Here is a 25,245-nt window from a genome sequence, read left to right as displayed (position 1 = left end):
GGCGAGGTTGTTGGGGCCTTTGTTTGTTGAAAAAGCGCCACAGAGCCACAAGGAAGTGCCAATGAGCCGCATGGCCACATGCAGCTCCAGAGTTTCTTGTACAAAAAAGCAGATGCTGATTGATTTTATTTGGTGTTTATTGGGGATGCCTTGACACGAAACGCCTAGCTGGGTCTGATATAATTCATTGTTCGGTGTAACAGATATTTTAAGTACTGTTGCAGCTCTGGGCTAGTTTTGTCCATATTTTGTCTCTAACCCTGGCTAGATCAGCCAGTTTGGTCAACTCTAATGGGCCTGGGTCTTTTCTTGTCCCTAACTGCCTCAATTATTGTTCTATGTCGGGTTTGTATGGGCTCAATAATGTTGTGGTTCAAGTTTGCATAGTATTGCAGTCTTTTCTAGTACCAGTCTGGGCATATTTAGGGTCAAATATTAGTCTAGTCTGTGTCTAATATGAATAAATGCTAGATGTATATCCAGTCTCGCCAACTCTGATTGGCCTAGGGCTTCTTTAGTCTCTAAAAACCTCATCTACTGTTCAAATTGGGTCTTTTATGTTTTTTTTATGTTCATGTCCCAGTCTATTCTGGTTCAAATGGTCATAGTGTTGTTGTAGTCAAGATCAGTTCCAATCTAGGTATATTAAGGGGCAAGTATTGGTTTAGTATAAGTCTGGTCGTATTTAAGTATTGGTCTACTTTTGATGAAGTGTAAATTGCCAGTCCAAGTCAAGTCCCCTGGGTTTCACATTTACCAACTAACACATCGAAACCCAGTTTGATAGACCCTCTAATATTATAAAACCAAATTGAAAAAAAAAACAAGAATTACTATGATAACTAAAAGAACAGCAAATTTTCACTGGCAATTTCTTTTATGAGGGAAACTCTAAACAAAAATAATGTTAAAAAAGATTTCTTGATTGAATTCATACAGACTACCTAATTTAACAATTGGTACAAATCCAACCCGGGAGTCTTTAGCAAACAAGCAACATCCCATGCCATGTGCGAGAGAGCGTATTTGAGGATCTGAACAGATGTACGACCCGCACCGAATCCCTCTAGGGCCCCCACCCCGTCTCACATCCCCTGCCCGCCTTTGCTTTCCTGTCACGGCTGTCAAAAGTATGAGGAAGCAGAGCCTTAACTGTAGGAAGTGGAGCTTGTCCCCGAGGACGCTACCGAGGAAGCCACCAGCCGAATCCTTTCAAGCCTTTGGGGAATGAAACAAGTTAAGTCCACTGGACCAGGAACTAGTTTGCCAACTTGAACTTGTAAAAATCCAGTTTTTTATTTTGAAGTGGTAAATTATTAACTGGATGTTACTCACCCTAGCTTGGAAAAATTGGGGAATCCATGCTTATTTAGCCAGTATAAACTAATCAACCCCACTTAACCAAGAAGTAGCTTGCGCCTATAATCGATTGAGGATGGTTCCTGGTCAGCTTTTACCCGGTACTGGATCAGCTCTAATTTAGGATTAGTCATGTCCATGTGGGACTGGTTCTGTATTGCCATATTGACCGTTCATTGGTGATTCTGGCTTGACAAAGATCTTGTCTGGTCTTGTCTAGGCCTAGTCTGGTTGAAGGAGTCCAGCCGGCGGGATATGGGATGGGCCTAACATTGGACAGAGCTGGGCCAACACCGAAGCAGATTCTAGCACAGGATTTTCCCAGGGCTAGTCTTAGTTTAGGCTTGGCAAGAATCAGTCTTGTTCTTGTCTAGGTCTTGTCTTGTTGTAGAAGTCCACCTATACTGATCCATTATGCACTTAACATTGGACAAAGCTAGGCATACACGAAATACAGAAATACAGTCCAGGACTTCATTGGTTGGTATCGCCACATCGACCTACCAAGCGTGTTTCAGACTTGATAATGATCAGTCTTGGACTTGTCTTCTAGTCTAAGTCCAACTGTCCTGATATAGGCTGGATCAAACATTGAACAGGGCTAGGCCAATACAAAAAGCAGATTGTAGTTCAGGGTTTTCCCAGGTCCAGCGTTGGTTTCGCCATGTCAACCTGTCAGTAGTAGTTCAGGCTTGACGAGGATCAGTCTACTGTAGATCTTGCTTGATTCTAGTCTGGTTGCAGAAGTCTACCTATACCTATATAGGATAGACAGGGCTAGGCCAACTTAAAATAAAACAGATCCTAGAACAGTATTTTTCAGGTCCAGTCATAGCTCAGACTTGACAAGGATCGACTTATAATTGGACAGATCTAGGCATACACTATTTGCAGTTTATAGTCCAGGACTCCTATGCTTGGCCAGTCAGTAGTAGTTTAGGGTTCACATGAATCATTCTTGCTCTTTTCTAGGTCTAGTCTGGTTGTTCAATTCCACCTGTCCTGATATAAGACCGACCTACCATTGGATAGAGCTTGGCCTACAATTAAAAGTGGTCGGCGGCGCCCTCTGTTGGCTGCGGCTGCATCGGCTCGCTACAACGGGTCAGGTGCAATCGACATTTCGTTCTGTGTACATTGTTACACAGAATGACAATACAAGGAAATTATTATTATTATTATTATTATTAAAGCAGTTACATCATAGAGAGTACTCTGCTGGAACCAACTGGGTCTAGAGTTCATCAAACTTAAGTAGGAGAAAAACAACAAATATCCAGAATAACCATAATCAAACATCCCCCTTGCTTTCCTCAAGCAATAAAAGCTCATGTAAAACTGCATTACCGCTCAGACTGTGGTCAGAGGGGTGTGGCCTGACAAAAAGCTCTATTAGAATCTGCTCTGTTGCCCTCAAAAAGGACAGAATGAGACAATGCATTAAAAGTCCACAAGGGATCTTTGAATCAGTCTCTTGAGGGGAAAAACCCCGCAAAGCACTTAAAAGCACTTAGAGAGGCAAGGTCATGTCCTGGTCAAATGGAGGGAAAAAAAAGTCTGGAGGCGGCGGACAACATGACAAAGCTTTATCTCCTGCCTCCACGCACAGGGAGCGATGGCGGCCGGCTGGCTTTTCACCAGGAAATGAAAGCTGAAAGGCGCATTGACACCCCTGGGGGAGGGGACGCCATGATGTTCCTCTGGGCGATGATAGCCATAGAGTCGGAAATTGGAACGACATGAGAACGTGCCACGCACTTGTCTGTCCTAGCTCTTTCGCTAAGAAACGGTAAGGGAACAATTAAAAGAGTAGAAAATGCATTACCTGTGCCAAGTACTCTTGCTTTTTGTTTGACTTCCAACCCCGGACCCCTTAACTGATACCCCTGCTTGGTACAGTAGACCCCTGGGAGGACCCTTTGTGGTGTGGATTAAGATAATTTATTTGCCCCTATTTACTGCAATGTCCCCTCTATACAAAATAAACACTAACTTATTTCACATGCCCCAAAACTTAGGAAAAGTTCCGTCTGCAAGTGGTTATATGCTATTGGCCGAACTACAATCCACATTGCATTTTCTCATTAAGTTCAGCATCTCAAGTGTTTTGTAAAGACTTAGCAAGTCAGCGATACAATATTGTATTTTTTTGTACTCGCTAGGGGATGCAAAGCTTGCAGTGATGCTAAAGGCAGAGCAGGAGCATAACCATGGAAACAAAGCTCGCGATTATCAAGAAATACGAAGACCCTATACTCGCTAAGTCGGACTCATTTTCACCGAGGGCCACGTTAACATGATAGCTTTGCTTGAAGGGCCAGATGGAACAATGAAATAAATGTGATGGTATATAAAATAAATGTCACTACTGTTTATGTAAAATAACTCATTAAACCTATTACATTTGCTATATATAATCTGTATAAAACGATTATAAACTATATTAGAATGATAAAATCATGGATATTTTTGGATAGTTTTGAGGGCATGACAATATGCTCAAGTGGAAGTTTTAAAATCACCTTTTGCATCCACCTGCTACTCCACTTGACCAGCTCAAATCATGCCAAAGGTGAATACAATATAATTTTTCCTCATCTCATCCCATCTTATCAGCTGTACCGCTTATCCTTATTAGGGTCGCGGGGGGGCTGGAGCCCATCCCAGCCATCTCCGGGCCTTTGCATGTATAATTATTTATAATGTTATTTAATCAAACGCCTGTATATTCAACTAAGTAATACTTACTACATGCTATATTGTTATTTTAACGTTTTCATCAGTGGTTTTGGAGGTTCCAGGCTAAATACCACATGTTTCCATACCCTGCTGTGCAGCAGATTAATTTTGCTATTCCCACCTTGGAATACTCCAGTTGTTCTCAAATAGTTAGCGAAGGGCCCCCCGGGGGTGTGCGAGGCTTTGTAGAGAGGGGTATGGGTGCGTTTGATTCGGGGGAATTTTCTTTTAAACTTTCCCAGAATAAAGTGCATTTGGACCTCCACTACACTATGACGCAGTGGAATTCTCATTGACAGAGTGTTTTGTTTACATTTAGCCTTCACCCAGTGCATTAAGCATACAGTATTAGCATTGAGTACATAGTGTAGACAAGACATGAAAACAATATTGAACACGGATGTCGAGACAGAAGAGGAGAGACGGGTGAAGAGACAAACAAAAGTCTCCCCCCGAAAGCTAAGATAAAGAAGTTTGTTGAAACGTATGAAGCACTTCACTGCAACCACGGAGGGAAACAAACAAAGGCCAGTGTGCTTCCTATAACGAAAATATTGGCAGCACACAGCACAAAGCCAAATACATTTTTTCAGCAAAAATGTGACGAATGGCATTGGTTCGGCATGGATGTATGTAACATGTTACCACTAATAATAAAAAGATTGTTGTTTATATTCTATGTGATCACTTAAAAACAAAAAAATCATGTTGGAGGGGGCGTGAGAGGTTGTCTTCTTCCGAGGGGTGCGTGACATAAAATAATTGACAAGCTCTGGATTCATGTTATATCCTACAGTCTACTGCATAACATGGTTAACATACTCATAAAATCCATTAAACACATCAACCCCTTTTAAACCAGTTTCGTTTAGTAACCCTTTAAACCACTACATCAAGAACCATGCCGGCTTTGAACCCAAAACCCTGACGCTAGGGGAACCAAGATGACATGTACGCTACCTTCACAATGAAGAAGAAAATGAAGAAGACGAGTGATACATTCCCAAGCAGTCTTTTCCCGGACATCGCCAAAGGGTCGGCACAATATCCCGTACATCCTCGCATGAATCTTTGATGAAGCGCATCGGACGGCCACTGGCAACAACACTCATTCGACATCCGAAGGGTCTGGTAGGGCGGAACTCCGAGCATTCTATCAAACCAACTCCAACCTTTACTCCCCCCTTTGGGAATCCAACAAACAGGTTGTTATTGGATTTAGATGACCGTAGCTAAAAGTCGAAAGCTAATTTATCTATTTACAGTAGACCCCCCCAGGATACGTCAATAATCCTTTCTGAGCTGGGGATCGCAGAGTAAAATGGTTTTATAGCGGGGGATAGAAACCTATGCTACATAATTCCGAACACCAGGTATCGCAGATAGAAATATTACAATGACAACATAGTACAGGCGCTCCCCTACGTACGACCATTCGACTTACAAGAAACGGTAGATACAAACATTTTTTTCGGGACGTCGAAAAATATCCGGACGTTGCTGTGAATTAAATTTTGTATTGTGTGCACCTTTTTCAGAGAACAGGACAGGACTGTAGTGCTTCTTTCCGCCGCTACCGGCGTGTGGCGCTGAGAGAGGTCACCCAGAATCCACCCCTTCATTGCTCATGAAGTTAAAGTATTAAGTTTTACACTGGACAAAAAGTCATTTTTTATGCATCATAATAGAAATGCTTCATGAATTCAGCAGAAGAGTTCTATGGAACTACAGACGCTGCCCTATTCACGAACGAGATAGGTTCCGTTGTTCTTAAATTGCTTCAGTGCAATATTTTGTATGTTTAAGGCTTGTATGAGTAACCTGTATTGTTTTGTACTAAAAAATAAACATTTCAGAAATCAATATGCCCTATAAAGATAAATAAAGTGAAGTTTAACTTACTTTTGGAAGATAAGCTTCAAGATTTAGGTGACTATCTCCTCTGTGTTAGAAAGTGGCAGAAAAGAAGCGTTCCGACTATTTTCTCAACCGCATCAAGCTTTCTTATTCCACTTTCATTTCAAAAGAAACGGCTCGCCTCTTCTTCACACTTTACACCAACCATATTGAATGGATGCACAAGATATTAGACAGTAAAAATGTCAAAGCTCTTAGCACGCTGGAAATACAGTATAGAATTACCTCTCACACGGAGAAGCACTACAGTAATGTCCTGTACTCCGAAAAAGGTGCACACAATGCAAAATCTAACTTACAGCAATGTCTGGATATTTTTCGACATCCTGAAAAAATATTCGTATCTACCGTTTTTCGTAAGTCGAATGGTCGTAAGTAGGGGAGCTTATGTACGAAAAAAATGTTGTATTTGAATGGTCGCCTGCCAAAGTCTTTACGAAGCTCCACAATGCTGCGTGCGTCAAAGTACATTTACAAAACTCCCTAATTAAAGCTTTTAAAGCCTTTAAAAATGGAGCCGCAACTCGTTTGGGTTTATTGGAAAATGAATCGTCGCAATGATTGACAATGGTTATGGCTTTTGGAATTGGATTTCACACAACATTGTGGAGTGACCACATGTCAGAGTTTAGAATAGTCCCATTTTATGTGTTGTTAATCATCGTAAGAAGTATTGAGAGAAGGGTTCTATTGCGTTTATGTGAAAAACACCATCTTCACAGTTCTTAAGTCATTTTTACTCTATTCAAACAAACTTCTTGGTTGCAGCAGGTCGTATCCTGCAAGGCTTGTTATTATCACCTTGTGTTTAGAGGCCCGGCACAAATTTATAGGAGTCTCCTTGCGGACAGCGACACCATCGCACTTTAATTAACAGGAGGTTGTTAATGCTCGCTGACATTCACACTTACAACCCCTGCGCTAAGAACAACACCCTGCCAGACGGGCCTTTTCTCAGAGTTGCCACGCATAAATTCAAAAATAACTTTTTCAACACCCAATGCCAGTAACCAGAGAGGTGGGAAAAACAACTGAAGACAAAGTTAGATGTTGTGTTTCATCCATAGGAGGAGTTCATTCCTCATCTACGAGCGAAGACTGGCTAACTCAACATGTAGTGGTATCTATATGGTTAGAACCACTTGTGGGCATTGTCCTGCCCTCGGAAGATTTCCTTGCTTTAATCACCCTTTTATTCATAATAATCGTCCCGATCGTCGATTGGTTACAGCCAAGGAACTTAGCGAGGATAATGATGCATATGCTTTCTTCCTATTTCTTGATAATCACAAGCTTCCTTTCTATCATGTTATTGCTTCTACCTATAGGAACACTGCAACCCTTGGAAAACATAGCCAATAGTTAGAGAAGAAAATCTACAGTATTTTATCAGCGACTCAATAAGTCAACAAAGCATACATGATCTGAACTGAAAATAGAGAAAGGCATTGTGAGACGTAGTCCAGCCAATAGGATATCATTATTTTCATGATTTTATGACGCAAACCACGAGCAGAGTAGCATTTTGTATGACGTCGACCAATAGCAAACAGGCATCTTACAGACACAACTTATCACATGCACAAAAATCGTAAAGTTTGATATTATTGAGGTTTTGAGTGTCACCCTTAAGGGATCTTATATAATTGTCCGACATCTTGCTTCTATGGGTACCCAAAAACCTTGAAAAGGCTGGGCAAAAAAGTGAAGTAAAAGGCTGCGCTTTATCACTTTGAATTGCTGTAGTTTGTATTTTTGCTACTTAGCCCATGTGTCTCCCAAAACAGTGCACAACACCATAGGGGGGCACGTTTGACCCAAGAAGGAACTGTTGTCAACTGTGCACAGAAAGAAACTTCATTGGTATGGTCCCTTCCCAAGATCATCAGGACTGGCCAAGATAATTCTCCAGGGCACAGTCCAAGGGGGCAAGAGGACAGGAAGACCCAAAAAGAACTGGGCCGACAACATTAAGGTATGGACTGGTGCCAATTTTGCCATGACCCAAACCCAGGCCAGGGACCGTCAACAGTGGAGAAAACTGTCCAGAGTTGTGTCCTCATTGGTGCTCCGACAACTCATTCGGTTAAGGGATCTGTGAACCGTGAAGCTACATTACTGTATTTACTTTATGGTGCACATTAATTTACTCAAACCGAGTTAAGATCATAGAGCTTTTAGGCAATTACCCACAAAAGCTTTTCATTTCTAAAGTGGGTTTTTATTAAGTTAAGTATAGAACAGACCATGCTATTTGGAGTAATGTATGTAGGAATTTAGCTAAATCGACCTGCAGTTCGACTCTGCGATTGAATTCTTCTTTACTGAAATTAGTACCTTCACAAACCACATGTGCAAAGAATTGCAAAATAATGACCTGTGCTAACAGAGCTAAGCGAGGAAGATCAGAAGAGTTATTGGCTACTCAGGAGAGACTTTCTGCAGCCTCTGAGAAATAAATTAGACTAAAGGGCAGGCTTGAAGAAAGTATGGAAATACTAAATGTCCTTTCAACAATTTAATACCCAATAGATGCTCGCTAAAGGCTAACGCCATACATTGCGGTGACAAACGCTGGTTTATCATCAACCACGTTTTGGGCTTTAAATGCCACGCTTGAACAGGGAAGGTGTCTGGATGAGCTTTTTGTGAGCAAAGGATTTTGATTTGCCAACTTGAACTTGTCATTTTCTGTTTTATGAGTTCTTACTAATTTTGGTTAAAATTAGCTTCTCGTTCACACAATCTTCGTTAGCTAATTGCTAGATCCAACGATGAAGTTCTCTGAGCTAGAATTGGGAAGGGTTTTGTGACCAAAAGACTTTGATTTAAATTCTGTTTCCATTTTTATAAATTCTTGCAAGTTTTAGTTAAGCCCTTAGCGTTTCTGTAAAATTAGGCCTTGAATCCCAATCCAAGACGCACCCAGAGTAAATTGAATGCTGTTCTTGAACCTTTTGGAGATTATGGACGGTTTTGGACTCTTTTGAAAGGTAGGACTCTTTTAAGTTAAGTATAGAACAGACCATGCTATTTGGAGTAATGTATGTAGGAATTTAGCTTCTGTAAAGAAAATTCAAACATTTGCAACTCTTTCACAATGTCTAAAAATTGGCCAAAGTAAAATACACGAATGCAAAGTTTTAATGGCTGTGAACTGATCGTCTCCAGATGGCCATTTTTGGACACAAAATGCGCGTTATATGCGAATAAATATGGTGAACATTTTTTAGAACTAAAAAAAAAAGATGAATTTTGTAGCTTTCCAAATGAAGTCCAGGCATGTTTTTTTCCATGTCAGTCATCCGTACACAACCCGAGCCCAAAGTGCGGCCGAGGCGCTGCTGAGCGTCCATGCCGAAACTGAAGCTAGGTGAGAAAATGTTCCAGGAGATTCCGTGTGAAAGGACGCCGGATGTCATCAGCGCGTTCTGCCGGAACATTCCGCTCGGAAAGTCACGCAGGCGGCAAGCGAGCCTCTTACAGCTTCTGCGGCGTAGATCCGCTTCGTCTTTTTTTGGCAAGGGGACGCCGAGGAAAGCGGCTTAGCGTCTTGACTCCCTGCGCGATGCTACAATGATGGCCCCGTGCCCGACAATGAGTCACCGCGCGGAAAATTGGCGGAACAGAGGCCGTCATTAGCCGGCAAATCCCGTCGGATCTCGGGGAACGTCAACAATGGAGGACCGTGTCGGGACATCGGTTGAAGGATGCGCCTGTCACGTCCCGTCTGTGACTCTTAAGTCACTTGCTGTCGTTTTGTCGAGCGCTGGTGTAACGTACAGTACCTAGCGAAAGTATTGCCCCTTCCCCCACCCCAAGAACTTTGTGTCATATCGTCACATTTCAGGCTTCAAACGATCTATCTATCTACCTTGGTCATATCCCTTGAGAGGGGTGACCGACAGCAAGACAAACACATACAATAACAAAGAAAAAAAAAGGAAAAAAAAAAGACAGCAAGACAAACTTCAAACTAGAAAATTGAAAATATTTTCTTAGACCCAACAACATGTGAGACAAAATGATTATAAAAATACTCTATCTGGGGATTATGAAAGTTAATGATCTGATTTAAACTGGTAATATAGACAGTTGCCAACGACCAACATGAAATAATGATGCCGCAAAGTTTTCTATTGAAAGATTTTATCATTTTACAAACATGTCGTGCTATGCTAATTGTTTTTTAATAATCCAAAGCTGTATTGCAAATAGGTAGAATGGTCCTATTTTAAAGTTGTTTTTGATCGCTAGAGAGACATGAACCGAAAAGGAGTGGGGGCCTGAGCCGAGCAAAAAATCCCTGCTCCTGGGAACCCAGATGGTGAGGTGTTTCCACCCAGACAGTGACATACGCAAGAAAGGGCGTCATATGAGAATGCGAGAGAAGAGAACCAATAAGCATGTTAAGAAACAGATTGCAGATGTCATGTAACCAATAAAAAGGGAGTGGGTAGTGTTTTTGCTGTCTTGATTTGAATCTTCTATAGATATCTCTTCGGGGCGCCTCGGGAAAAAGTGTCTCTCCCTGATGGCCACATGGAAGCACAGATTGTATTGAGAAGGACTCGAGCCCCTGATACGGTATTAGTTTTTTGCTGTTAGGAATAAAATCTCGGGTTATTCGGCTGATTGGTTCCTGATCTTCTCTTTTACAGAACAAGTATGCATATTTATTAGGAGAGGCGAAGCTAAGGTGAATATCGGTTAGAATAGTAAATTTATGTACAAATTATCAGTTTCAGTATCGTGATAAAGACCTTCAACCTAACACTATTGATATACAAGCTTAAATGTGTAAAAAAAACATGAAGTTGCTTTTTCCCCGGCATCGAACCCCGACGAGCCGTTGTTAATTTTAGTTTCCGCCCACCGACGCGTGGCGTGCTGCGATCGGAGCGTGTAACAAAGCGTGATCCTGTCCGACATACCTGCTTATTAAAACCTGCCTCATTAGAAGCACTGAGCATCTCTTTTGCATTCATTGTGTTCTTCCCCACCTCCTAAAGCCGCCCTTTGTCTTTATTACCGTTCCTATTTGCAATCGGTTGAACACAAAAAAATAAAAAACGGGCGCCATGAATATTCATCTTACAGTGCGCCCGGAAATGCTCACGGAAATGAGCCAAAGGTGGAGGAGTCGCGTCGCCGTCGCTGATGAATACTAAACAAAGGCTAGCTCGTTTGCCCTAAACAACACACTGCGTTGTTATTAAACGATGACGTTCCATTCGTGTTTACGCAATCATTCATTTCTTCTTCATGAACTTAATAAAGGTGTATTAACTCCGCAGGTAATGTTTTCTGACCTGAATGCAGCGCATCAGTCGCAGTAGATTAAACTCTTTTTTGGGGAAAAACAGGAAATCTACTTCTTCCGAGGGAAGAGTACGAAAAAAAAACATCAGGCGGCACAGCGGCTCTAAATGCAAAAATGCACCTCTAAAGGAACAAGATGAAAGACACTCACGATGCGAAATAAAGTCTTCATGATAAAATGGATTATTCTATAAAGCCGACAGAAATTGCAGTCAAACAAGGTATAATCCGAACAAACACAACTAATTACAAACTCCACATTACATCTCCGGACGTAAAATGTGTAGAAATACACAAATCAAGTTTTTTTTCATTCATAAAAGGACAGTTTTTACGGCAATACCAGTGTCTGAAACTCATGACAAAAAGTTACCTGACAACAGGGCAGGTCACTCTGAAAACCCATCGTTGCAAAGCATTAGGGATTGATAATCAAAATATATAACAGAACAACACTTTAAAACTAAGTTTATTATAAATCTACTTATAACATTCATTGCATGTATATGACATCGCCGTTTTCCATCTGCCATCAGTATGTGCTTGTATTGACTCCTCTTCATTCATGCAATGTTTGCGTTGCATCGTCTACTACAAGCCATGTGAACTCCCCTTTCCATGATGCTTTTAATGTACGTTTACGTTTTGTAGCGTCATACATTTTGTTAGCTTCTTTTGAACATTTCTTCTGGGGTTGAGGTTTAAGCTTGATTCCTAACCACTATTTTTCCTGTGTTCTCTGTGCGTCTACTTTGGAAAATGATATGCAAATGAACAACGCTCGGGAAAGTCCGGAAGCACAGCAAGCAAGTTATTTGATGCAGGCTTCTAATTGGCTGCAGAGTATGCAAATTGCCAAACGAACCGAATTTCCGCAATTTCCGATCCGAACGAAGATTTCGAAACGTTTGATTTGAAGATAAAAAAAAAAAAAAAAAACTTTCTTTTTTTTCTTGAACAGTTGTCAGCCACCTGGGCAGAGATGTTTTGTAAGTTGTACGCCCTATGTAAAATATGCTCGCCCCGGGCGCCCGGGCAGACGTTATTTCAAACACTGGTTTAAGGCGGATTTCTATTTATCTGTCGGCATTAATTATGTTTTGGAGTAAATATTTGACACAGTTGGATGAGTTTTAGATATAACGAAGCCATTTTCGCGGACATTCAAATACTTTAAATAGAGGACGTAATGGTGAGTTACGCCGGCTTTATAGTTTTTGAGTCTCTTGTTTCAGACACACCGTGATGTTTCTCTGACGAGTATACAGATACTACTCTACTTACGACCATTCAAGTCACGTGAAATGGTAGATACGATCATTTTTTTCGGGATGTCGAAAAATATCCGGACATTACTGTAAGTTAGATTTTGTTCTGTGTGAACCTTTTTCCGGGTACAGGACAGAACTGGAGTTCTTCTTTTTGCTGTCATCGGCGTGGGAGCTCACCCAAAGAAGAAAATCTGCTTCCTCTTCCTAGTTTGTGTGTAAACATTTATACTGTATCTCCAATGCGCTAAGAACTTAGACATTTGTATTGTTTAATATCTCATGCATTTATTCAATATGGTTGGTGCAAAGTTTGAAGGAGAGGCGAGTCGTTTCTTTTGAAATGAAAGTGGAATAAGAAAGATTGACGAAAATAAGAAAATGGTTGGAACGCTTTTTTTCGGCCACTTTTTACCACGGAGAAGGACCTCTTGAAGGGCATCTTCCAAAAGTAAGTTGAACTCAACTTTATTTATCTTGATAGTGTCATGATTTACCCATTGCCCTCACCTGTGCCCGCTCGTTGGGCTCCAGCTGCTGCTCGTTTCCTGATTGGTTCCGCTCCTATTTAAACTCAGTACTCTCTTTCACTCTTGGTCAGTCTGTCAGTGAACCTCCGCACATGCATGGCAGGCAGGTGTCTTTTTGACACTGGCTCCCATCTGTCCCATCCTATCCTGTATCCTACTCGTCTGCCGATGGCTTCCCGATCGTTTCCAGCTACCTGACTTAATTCCTTCCTCCGACCACGCTCCGATCTCCCGTTCTGGCTACTTGACTTGATTTCTTCCTCAGAACACGCTTCGATCTCCCGTCCCGGCTACCCGACTTGTTTCTATCCACTGACTACGCTCCAATCTCCCGTTCCGGCTGCTCTACTCCTGTCCGCCCTCTGACCACGCTCTGATCTCGTGGACTTCCTGCTTCTCCTGCCCAGCGAGCACTGGCTCGCTGGCATTTGTTTTCCCACGTCTGTCTTCTACGCTTTCTAGAAAAACCTCTGTGTTAAACGTTACGTGTTTGGGTCTACTGTCTGTTCTGGTTCCAACATATAGTGCATACTATTTTATGAAATGTTTATTTTTTAGTACAAAACAATATACGTTACTTATACAAGCCTTAAACATACTTATATAAACCTTAAACATACAAAATATAGCACTGAAGCAATTTACAAACAAATTCAACTTCCAAACGATCATCCGTAAGTAGAGCAGCGTCTGTATTTTAAAATCATATCGTGAATCCCAAGAGTTTTCCGCAGATATGTGGCATGACGTATTTCAGTGACCGGTGACATTGAACAAACATGTATTTGTTTATGATAAGTCCAGAGGAGCGTTAAAGGGTTAAACGTCACATTTCCACATTTTAATGTGAAAAAAACTCGATGACCCGGGGGTCTATCGCACTTTTAACGCTCAGTCTGAATAAAAGTGGCATTAGCATCCTCTACTCAGAGGTGTCAAACTCATTTCACATAGCGGGCCACATATGGTTTTGGTAGATGTCAAGTGGGCCAAACAATTAAAATCTATATTTAATCCCTGCCTAAACTTCACAAACTAAGGAGTGTTGTTAAATGTGTAAAGAATAAATTATTCACATCTCCTGTATATGTGTAAACTTCATACTGCATACAATATACTCAAGATGTATGGAGTTGCATTAACAGTAGAATTCTACCATGCTTTTATGTAGTGAGGCTGCTGACTAACATTAAATTGCCCATTTTTTAAATCACCACAGTAAGGATTCGTATTCACAGAGCTGTATTCTTCATTCTAAGGCAGCGTTTAAAGGCGTTAGTCTAGTCTGAAGTTGGTTTGTTCCTGATATTTAGCATTTTTTACGCCTGTACAAATGCATGAATGCCAGGTGTACTTTTGAATGTCATGTGAATAAAGTATCTATCTATCTATGTATCTATCTATCTATCTATCCATCCATCCATCCATCCGTTAATTTGGGGCACCCTGGTAGTAGATACGGATGAAATTTGTCCAGACCAACGGAGGCAAATTTACCATTCAAATCTGCATCACACTGCATTGATTGAAACGACACCACTCTGCTCCCTAGCGGACAATCCGTAAATTAAATCTTTGGGGCGGCAGTAGCTCAGGAGGTAGAGCGCTCATCTTGGGATCAAGAGATCGCAGTTAGACTCCCGTGTTACATGTCGAAGTGTCCTTGGGTAAGACACTGAACCCCTAATGCCCCCAATAAGCAGGTTTGCGCCTTACATGGCTGCACGGCCGCTATTGGTGAATGTGAAGCACATTGTAAAGCCCTTTAGGAAGTCTTCATTGACTTGAAAAGCGCAATATAAATGCAGATCACTTATTAAAAGTATGAATTCCATGTCGTTTGTGCATTTTTTCCACTTTTAAATTATCCTGCGGGCCGTACAGTTGACACCCCTGCCCTACTAAAACAAAACGATGAATCGTTCGCTCACAAAAACCTGGGCTCATCCCATCAACAGGAATATTCAGCGACGGAGTAGCTAGACCCAGGTAAAGACATTTTTAGATACCCATCAGCGGTAGATGAAGACAGATAGAATTTTGAAAAGGGGGAAAAAAAAACGAAATAAAGAACGAAAGGTAGCGTTCGTCTATCTTGTAAGGATCCAGTAAAAGCCGTTGTGCATTATTAATGGCGGCTGAGTGGAGGAGAGGTGCACGCTTTTCAAATCCTCAGGCAATCACAATGGACAGCACAGCAAAAACACACTTAACAACACACCAGAGTACGCACAATCAACAAAACAGCCGGGGACTCACAGGAGTTCTTTGCCTGTACCATATTTTGCTTGCGTATTGTTTCAAATTTAGAGTGAGAAAGGAGGAATGTTGTGCTCATTCCCTAGCTTTGAAAAACGACATGCTGTACATCAGTATTTTTGTCCATCAATCCATTCATCCATTTTTCGGGGAAATTACGTCTCGTAATCACACAAAAGTATCAACTTGCCATGAATATTTTGGGGCCAGAAAAGAACAGAAAGACAGACAGACGGACGGACAGACCGACGTACCGACCGACAGACAGATATAGCTAGAAGTACGGTGGTTAGCACATTCGCCTAATATGCAAAAGGTCTCTGGTTCGAGACCAGGCGAAAGCATGTTGCCCTGGAGAGAGATGAGCGCCACCAGGCTGTACTTGCCCAAGACATACCAAAGGAAATGGTGCCCTACGACCCGTGTGGTTAAGGGATCACCAATGTCAAAAAGGCGGCCCGCGGGCCATGTTTTAATCTCTCTCTTTTTCTCTTTCTCTCTCTCTCTTTCTTTATTTTCTCTGTTTTACCTTTCTCTCTTTCATTTTCTGTCTTTTTCTCCCTTTTTCAACAGCTCCCTTTCTTTCCCTTTTTCTATTTCTCACTCCCTTTCTTTTTGATTCTCACTCATTTTTTCTCTCCCTTTCTATCTGTCTTTATCTCTTCTCTCATTTTTCTTTCTCTCTTTCTCTCGTTATTTCTTTTTTGTTTTTCCTGTCCTTGCCTCTCTCCCTTACTTTTATTTATTTTATTTTCTCCCCTTCTCTGTCTCTTTCCCATTCTTTCTTTCCCTCATTCTTTCCCTCTCTCTGACTCTCTCTTACTCTTATTTATCTATTTTTGCTCCTTTTCTGTCTCTTACCTATTCTATTTCTTTCTTTCTCTCATTCATCTTCTCTCTCTTTCTGCCTCTCGCTCTCTCTTACTCTGTCCTCGTTGTTCTCTCTCTTTTTCTCCCCCTATCTTTCTTTTTCTCTTTCTCTTAAACATACTAGCCCGGCCCCTGTGAGATTTTTTTTCTTGCATGTGGCCCCCACCTCAAATGAGTTTCACAGCCCTGCCATAGATGGATGGATGTGCGGACATACAAACAAAATGACAGAAGAAGGGAGGATAGAGAGAGCTATAGATTAGATAGAGATAGAACAATAGATGGGTAGTTAGATCAATGCATAGATCGATGAAGAAATAAATAATTTAAAAAGCAGTTTTTTTAAACTGAAAAATGACCATACCTATCCTTATTTTACGACACTAAAATAATTAAATGTTATACTACCTCCGGGATTAGCTCAGGAGGTAGAGCGCTCGTCTTGGGATTAAGAGGTCGCAGGTTAGATTCCCGGCTCCTCTATATGACGAAGTGTCCTTGGACAAGACACTGAATCCCTAATGCCCCCAATAAGTAGGTTGGCGCTATTGGTGTGTGTGTGTGTGAGTGTGTGAATGAGTAAGTGTGAAACACACTGTAAAGCGCTTTGGGAAGTCTTCGTTGACTTGAAAAGCTCTATATGAACGCAGACCATTTCCATTCTTTAGCTCTAGTCCTGTAAACGATTTATCCGGACTACACCCAAAATCCGACTTCTTATCCCAGATGGGCTATTGCCTGCATGTAAACGTAACCAGTGATATTAAACACGTGTTTTGATGGAAAAACCTGGGAAGGCACAGATTAACCATGTGAGGAAAATTTAAGTTTGAGATAAAAGCAGCGCACTGTGATGTAAAACACAAATTTTCTTTCCAACATTGTATGATGGTTCAAACCTTCGCAAAATATCCGTCTTCTGACCATACATCTCAAGAGACAATAGTTAGCTTCTCGCGCTAGTATGCGCTTGTCATGTTCTATCTGTGGAGTTCCGGCAGGCTTTTTAATGCCACTTTTTGAGTCAGGGCGGTTGACATTTACAGACATTCAACAACGTGGCCTCGGGGGTAACGTTGCAAACGAAAAGGTCTCACGTCGGACTCCCGCTAGCAAGCTGGGAAAACTAATTTGTACGATGTTTGTGGTGCAGTTTGGTGGCACAAAGAAGAGAGTCGTTCTTAAAGGTGAACGCAGGAAAAAGGTCGCACGGTACAAAATAGTCGTCGTGTTTTGTCAGCCGCCTGCTGTTGCTTGAATGCAATCAGGCTGCCCGGCACCCCCTACTGTCGCCTTGTTTTTATTCTGAGTTATGTAGACTAGTCTATTCTGAATAAAACAGGTTTGAAGCTATAGAGCAGTGGTTCTCGACTGGTCTCACTTAAGGACCCAAATGATTGTGCGGTTTGAAGTAGAGATAGTAGAATATATTCACTTTTTATCAAAAACAAAATAACCAGCTCGGTGGCCTTGGGGTAGGGAAGTTGCTGGTTCGAGACTTAACATACCTAAAACTTACACCATTGGGACCCAATGCCTCCCTGCTTGGCGTTGAGCGAGGGGGCTGGGAATCCCCTCTTATCTATCAATCTCCCAGAATGAGTAAATAATGTGTGTGTTCTAGACTCTAGCCACCTCCCACTAAGGGGTATGTAGAGAGATAGATAGAGAATAACCGAAAGGACCAAAAATACCGAACATACTCGCATATAAGCCAAGACCATTACTTGTGTAGATAGTAAAGATTAATATACATATATGCTAAAAAACTAGAAACATCACATATATTAATTATTCGCTCCACCACTAGCCCTAACCTTATTTTGGAACCCTAAAATTGCTTGGGTCGGCATTAGCTCAGGAAGTGGAGCGCTTGTCTTGGGATCTAGAGGTCGCAAGTTAGATTCCCGGCTCCTCCGTGTTATATGTCGAAGTGTCCTTGGGTAAGACACTATGCCTAACTCTAGCTGTAACCCTAGCCTCAACCACATTTCATAGCCCTAAATTCAGTTTAACACTCTAATAAGGAGCCTAAACCTGAGTTTCGGGCCCTAATCCTAGCCCTAACCTTATTTCGGAACCCTCATATTGGTTTAAAACATTAACTTGCAAGACCTCCCTCCTAACCCTAGCCCTACACCTAACTTTAGTTGGAACCTAGCCCTGACCCTGTTTTAAACCGTAACCCTAGCTCTAAACCTGTTTGGGAACCCTATTTTCAGTTTAAACCCTAATATGGGGCTCAAACCATAGTTCCTAACCCTACGCCTACACCTAATTTTAGCTGTAACACTAGCCCCAACCCTATTTCATAGCCTTAAGTTCAATTTAACACTCTAATAAGGAGTCTAAACCAGCCTGGGGGTGGTAGAAAGATCTAGGGGGTCGGCAGTCCAAAGTCGAAGTTTGAACGTAATGCGGTTGTGAAACCGCAGAGCCCTGTGTTTTTTTCAAGGTTTTGTAGTGAGTGATGGAGTTTTGGCTAACCACAATTGTTAATGTTCGAAATCTAAAAGCGCCAAACAATCAGAGGCAAGTTTTTATAATAGCACAAGCCAATAAACGCGATTCAAAGTTTGCAAGCACTACACTATGCCACACCCGCCATGTGAGCTCGTTGAGTGTCATGGCGTAAACATAGTCCCAAAGTCAACAACGGAGAAGGAAACAAAGCTTGCACCGAAGAAGGGCAGTACATCACTTGTTTGGACCTATTTTGGTTTTGACAAACACTGGGTAGCCAAGGGGGCGCCAGCCTGCAAAAGTTTGGAAACCATTGGTCTAAACCTTAGTTTCGAGCCCTACCCCCACTCTTTTTTGGAAGCAAACAATATGTTAAAACTCCTTGTTTGAAGCTCAAACCCGAGCTCCTAGTCCGATACCTAACTTAAGAAACTTGGCAACAATTTCAAGCATTTAAGGACTTTTGAAACCTTGTAAACACCAATAAAATTCAAGCATTTTCAAGTATTTAAAACACCCGTGCCAACCCTGAATAAAAGTACTTTCCTAAGATCGATGTGGACGTCCCCATATATTGCCGTCCAAATTGAAAGTCAAGTATCCAGACACGAGAAAGAAAAAAAAAGAGAATCGACGTCAGTCAAACTTTTAATCGAAAAAAGCATCTCGGGGAACTTGAAGCGTTTGAACCTCCCGGGAATCCTCGAGTCTACGGCATTGTCTCCGGCGTTGTCGCGGATGAGACATCGAGCTCAGAGGCCGAGCCGCGTCCTGACGGATCAACGGGATTTCATGTCTGGCCGGCGGAAGATTGTCACCTCCGATTTCTCCGGGGAATTACCGGCGAGACAAGACACAGAACATCCCACTAAGCCCAGAACTGACTTCTCCGACGTGGAGGGAAAAAAACCCAAAAACGGACGGGCTTGAAATGTCACGATCTCGATGTGAAAGTCTGAGAAAGGACCGGAGGATGCAGTGTCAATCACGCCGATTCTGATGCAATATGGTGTGAATCGTCGCAATTACGATAATTCACGATAATTATGACGCACATACAAATACGATTTATCTTTGTTGCAGAGATTATGCGTTAAAGTATATGATTAAAGTCAGACGACCATAAAAAGTTCACCTCGATTATAATAAATTCCCTACAATGTAAATCTAGTTGACACTAATCATCTATAATCTATCTCTATGACTGACTCAAATTAGGAACGTGTCATTTAGTTATGAGCTAATTGAGATCAATTACTAGCCAGTTACAGTCAATTACGAGGCATATGATTCAACTAAGCTGCAATATAGTTTCTTTTAAAAAAACATGGTACTTCAAAATGTAATACAAACTAATTTCTTTATTTATGATACATACATTTAATATAAAGGCATTTTTAATATTTAATACAGTGTATTTTGTTGATTAAGCTGTCAATCAAATAAGATTGAAAAAAACTATTTATTATTATTGCTATTGAAATAACCATTATTTTAACATGATTACAATGAACAGGAAAAATACATATAATTCCTGTATGCGACTCGTTTATTTCGTAACTCATAGGAAAATTAGCAAAAATGATTGTTCCAAATGAATCCAAACAAGTGACTAAATCCAAAAAGCTTGTTTATTCAAACATGAAGTTTACATCGAATTGAAAAAAAATACCTGTAGATTTGTTTTGCTCACTAAAAAAGTAAATATTATGACATGAATACATTTAATAATCTATCATGGTGTGAAGACGAGAACGGAGACAGGACCCACTTGTGTTTCTCATAAGTTTTATTGGAAGAAAGAGAAAGGGTTGCGCCCACCATCCGGTGCTCGCTGAACGCGGGAAGCAGTTCGCTCTGAATGAGGAAGTGGATCTTCCGTGGCGAGCGATGGCGGTGTCGGGAACGGAAAAACGGGTCAGTAGCGGGTACAGGAGAGCAAAAACTTGGTCGGGGTCAGAAGCGAGTCGTAGCCAGGGAAAAAGAGTATACGTGGTCGGGGACAAAAAAAAGGAGACAGACAGGAACAGGGGCAAAAAAACGATGGGAGCCAGGGTCGAAAAAAGGCTTGTCTAGTGTTAACCGAGGTTCGCAGACGGACTGATAAAAGGGGACGGATAGGAGTGGGTTTAGATAGGGAGGGAGAGCCAATCAGAGTCCGAGGCAGTGGGCGCCAAAGGAGCCGGCACAGGTGATGCATATCGGAAATCATGACACTTGGGGTATATTAATGTGTAAATATTCGCAAATATAGCTGAGAATTTGTGAATCAGTCAATCAAAATAATCAATTCATTATAATTGTATCATGTATCAGCTGCTGTTTGATGAATTACTTTTTGCACCTATGATTCCAATTGCATTGTGTATTAGTTTGACTGAATCAGAATCATAACTAGGATTTATTTCATATTTTAATATAAATGGCGTTGTAATTCAATTCAATCTCACAACATAGCGTGTTATTCTTCTATATCAAGAGCGTGTGTGTCAGTTAATTCACAGTAGAGGTAAGATCTTGGGCCCAAATTTCGGCCTTGAAACGTCCATCATTAAGCCGGGCGGTTTGACTTCTCCCTCGCCGTTTTTTTTTTTTTAATTTCTTCCCTTTGTACTTTTACTCAATTATTTTGATGAAAAAAATGCTTACCCAACTATCAGTTTAATTAAGAATCAGTAAATCCAAAGAAATTTTCCTCCTCAGTGTTGGGGTAAAGGACGGTCAGCTTCCTCCTTTCACCTCCCTTACGTCAAACGTCATTTCTGCTTCTTGCCAATAGCTTACAAGCTTAACAAACTTTCTTTCTGCTTTTCGGCCAAGTCTTTCACTATTTGCAGTTTGTAATCTGCAGAATTAGATTTTCTTTTTGGTGCCATTTTGTTAAATTTACTTTGGTTCGCTGCACGTCACCGAGATGTGCGCTTCGGTGCCAAACCGTTCACTTAGGACCTGCACTCACAGTACACATTTGATTTGCTCAGTTCGGTGCTGAAGTACGAACGGCTGAAGTAAAGCTTCGTGTTTACTTTGGCGGCAAAGCTTCAGGTTTATTTCGGGCTCCTTTATCAGTTCAAGTCAATCCATTGAGTTTGGGTGGGTTCGGGTTAATGTACCCGCGACTCCGGTAGGGCTGAAGTTTTTAGCCCAATCTTACCTCTAACAACAGTATTTTTGACACACTTCCGAAATACATTAAACCTATAAGATACGGCGAGGCCCACGTTTTCACTTAACAGTGTGGAATAAGATGTTTTTCGATCCCTTTTTAAGGCATTTTCCCCAATTCATGACATCAACAACAAATTATTTCCCATGCCCCAAAACCTAAAAAGATTTAAACATTGCAGCGTTCATGCATATGTCTTTAAGATGCCTGTTTGCTATTGGTTGATGTCATGGAATCATAAAAATGCTGATATGCTATTGGTTGAATTATCTCCCATAATGCCTTCCTGTTCAGGTCAGAATCTCATGTGCTTCTTAAAGACTTTGCGAGCTAGTAATACAATACTGTATATTTTGTACTGTATTAGGTGCAGGTCCCAGAGCTTATAAAGATGTTTAAGTAAGAAGCAAAAACATGATAACAACAGAAACAGAGCTCGCAACTGTCAAAAACTATGATTAAGCCACAACAATCGCTACCCTCAATGCGTGGTCGTAATAGTTTGACAATTGGGACTATTCCTAAAAATAGGAATGCTATTAATGCATCCTTTGAGGTCATGACAATTCTCGCATGTGGAAGTTTTAAAATCAGTTTTGAGAATAATGCGTTCCACCTGCTACTCCACTTGACCAGCCACGTCAATAAAAATTACATGTATATTGATTCATTATGTCATTTAATCTTTTACATGTATATTACACAGACTGTAACTATTAGTGATGTTTTTTACCTGAAAAAAACCCAAGCTTTTAAGGCATTACCGTATTTATGCAATGATTGAGAAGTGGAACATTTACTGACCACAATTGCAAAACATTGGAGGCAATAAAATTAAACCAAGGTCATGGCAGAGAGAATGCCAAATTCTAACCACTAAACCACCAATGATAAAGATGACAAATGAATTATATTTGATCGCAGTATCACACGATTTTCATTTCCGGTACCGGAGACGAATGACTCTTAGGTGTATCTGATAATGTATCGGAATTTTAGGTAGATAAAATGAATAAATTGTAAATTTTATGTTGGTATTGTTTTCATAGTTGACATTTTTTTTTTTTTAGGTTTTTTTAGGTTTGTAGCTAGGGTACTGGGGGATCAATGTTATAGGACAATCCTACCTTGTCGGGGTGGAGTGTATTAATATTCACGTTTCCAGCTTGAAAGACGCGAGGTTGATCCCACTGAAAATGGACACGGACGTCGGTGTCATTGCGACCGAGGAGGACAGATTCCATCCAAAAGTGTGAGAGAGCGCCGAGAGCGTGGACGAGATGGTGTGAGGTCTGGCCGGACAGATGGCGAACGCTAATGAGAGTGTGTCGGCGAGGCGGGAGGATTGGGGATGCTGCTGCTTACTACTGTTACATCCAAAGAATCTTGTCAAGTACAGAAACAAAAAGTACAATAAACTGCATTTGTTTACCTATTCCATGGTCAAATTCAAGCACTTTTAAGGCCAAATTTCCATTTTTTCCAGTACAATTAAAATAATAAATCCGGCGCTAATCAAAAGAATGGGAGCCTAAACCTTACAGGAGTTTCAAACCCTAACTCTAGCCCCAACTTTATTTCAGAACCCTAAAATAGGTTTAAAACCCAACTTGCAGCCCACCTGTAGCGCCTAAACTTAGCCCTAACCTTGTTTTAAACGGTAAACCAAGCTCTAAAACTATTTTGGAGCCGTACCTTCTCGTTAGAACCCTAAGATGGAGCTCAAACCATAGCTTCTAACCCTACTCCTTACCCAAGCCCTAACCCTGTTTTAAAACCTAACCCTATCTCTAAACCTAATTTGGAATCCTCCATTCAATTTAGAACCCCTATTTTATTTAACTTTTGGTGTGATTTCACTTGGGCTGGTCGAGTGGAGTAGCAGGTGGATGCAGAACAGGGGAGGATTACAAATGAAACGGATTGTCATGCCCCTTGGAACAGGGTTCTCCAAAGTGATGCCCATGTGCAACAGAGTGACCCTTAAGGAGAAATGAGGTGCCCCTTAACCTGTTCCGAAAATATCTCACCTGGGTCCTTGATTTTTTTCGAGTAAAACCCCTAATAACATAGTTGATGGTAGTTGGATCCCTTTACCACCAGGGTCGTAGGGGCACCATTTCCTGTGTCCTGTCTTGGGGAAGTACGGCCTGGTGGCGCCCATCCTTCTCCAAGCCAACATGCATATCAAACTGGTAGCCCGTTGCGCTAATCAGTACCAAAAAGTAGTTCTCGGCTTGCAGATGTTGCAGATCCCTGCCTTAGAGGATTTAACCAGTTTAACTGCCTCCTTTTTTTTTACACAATAAACTTCAATCTGTTGCGGCCATGCAATTCAGCATGGGGTAGCGATGCGCGTACCATTTTTTGTAATACTTCAAAATCGCAATGTCCAATTCCATGGTTATCATCTTTTTGATTCTCTTTAGCATCACTGCAAGCCTTGGGACCTATAGCAGAGAAATACAGTACGAAAATACGGAATTGCATTGCCAGCTGGTAAATAATTAAGGAAGCACAAGTGAATTTGAACTGAATGAGGTAGGTGGGAGGTACTTCAGCCTATAGAATACTGTTATTTCCATGATGTCACGGTGCAAACAAATAACAGACTACCATCTTATGTGATGCCGAACAATAGCAGACAAGCATTTTAGAGACGTACAAGGCACGTATCTCGTACAGTCACACACACGAACAACTCAAAGTTGGAATTGTCTAAAATTTTAAGTGAAAAAATTTGCCGTCGATGTCGTAAAGTGGGGGGAAAATGCTGTAATGAGGGCCAGAAAATATCGTAAATGGAAAACATAGTAGGACGGATATCCCGGGGGTCCTTTCCATGACCGTGATCGGTTTAACCGTGCATTTATACGGCTCTACAAAACCCGAATATAAGAAAACACTCCGATCTTAAATGTAATATTGTCCGCCTGTAAACCTAGTCACCGTCTCCGAGTGAAATCATTGACACAAAACTTAAACTGGGCATCCGCGTGAAAGGCAAAAGCTAATCCAGGCGGCGCATTCAACCACTCGGGGAGGCCATTAAATCGGCAATCAATTAACAGATTCTTAACAAGCGATTTCAGGCCAAAAAGTCACCGATTAGACAAGGTGATAACGGCATCTCTGGCTGAAAGCTAGAGAAAACGCCTCCTCCATCTGCTCCGGCAGAAAGATTTTGGCATTCTGGTGCTCCTTGACCTTGTCATCATTAGTTGCTTGACACTAATGCATAATTAATGAGAAACAAATGAGAATATGCTAATGCGGCGGGTGGAAGTAGAGACCTTGACGGCCCGGGTTCATACGGCAGGGACTTGCAGGGACGGACGGGGCCACGGCACTT

The 25,245-nt window shown here is 41.4% G+C and overlaps 1 protein-coding gene across 2 annotated transcripts in view; it reads right to left on the bottom strand.

Annotated features, from left to right (window-relative positions):
• The window catches only part of mgat4c (mgat4 family member C), a 200,878-nt gene that overhangs the window by 14,090 nt on the left and 161,543 nt on the right, over positions 1-25,245 (bottom strand). Inside the window, exon 1 of one of the 2 annotated variants that reach the window (XM_088339339.1) lies at positions 23,021-23,090. The exons of the other annotated variant lie outside the window; for it this stretch is intronic. The gene's annotated coding sequence lies outside the window, so the exon portion shown is untranslated. Of the gene's footprint in view, positions 1-23,020; positions 23,091-25,245 lie in introns of those variants that run through there. 2 annotated transcript variants of the gene reach the window in all.

Source organism: Urocampus carinirostris, chromosome 7 (assembly GCF_059441175.1).
Source record: "Urocampus carinirostris isolate Australia breed hairy pipefish chromosome 7, RoL_Ucar_1.0, whole genome shotgun sequence".
Classification (NCBI taxonomy): Eukaryota; Metazoa; Chordata; class Actinopteri; order Syngnathiformes; family Syngnathidae; genus Urocampus; species Urocampus carinirostris.
The sequence above is the reverse complement of the archived record's forward strand: the minus strand, read 5'-3'. Positions and strand labels throughout refer to the sequence as shown.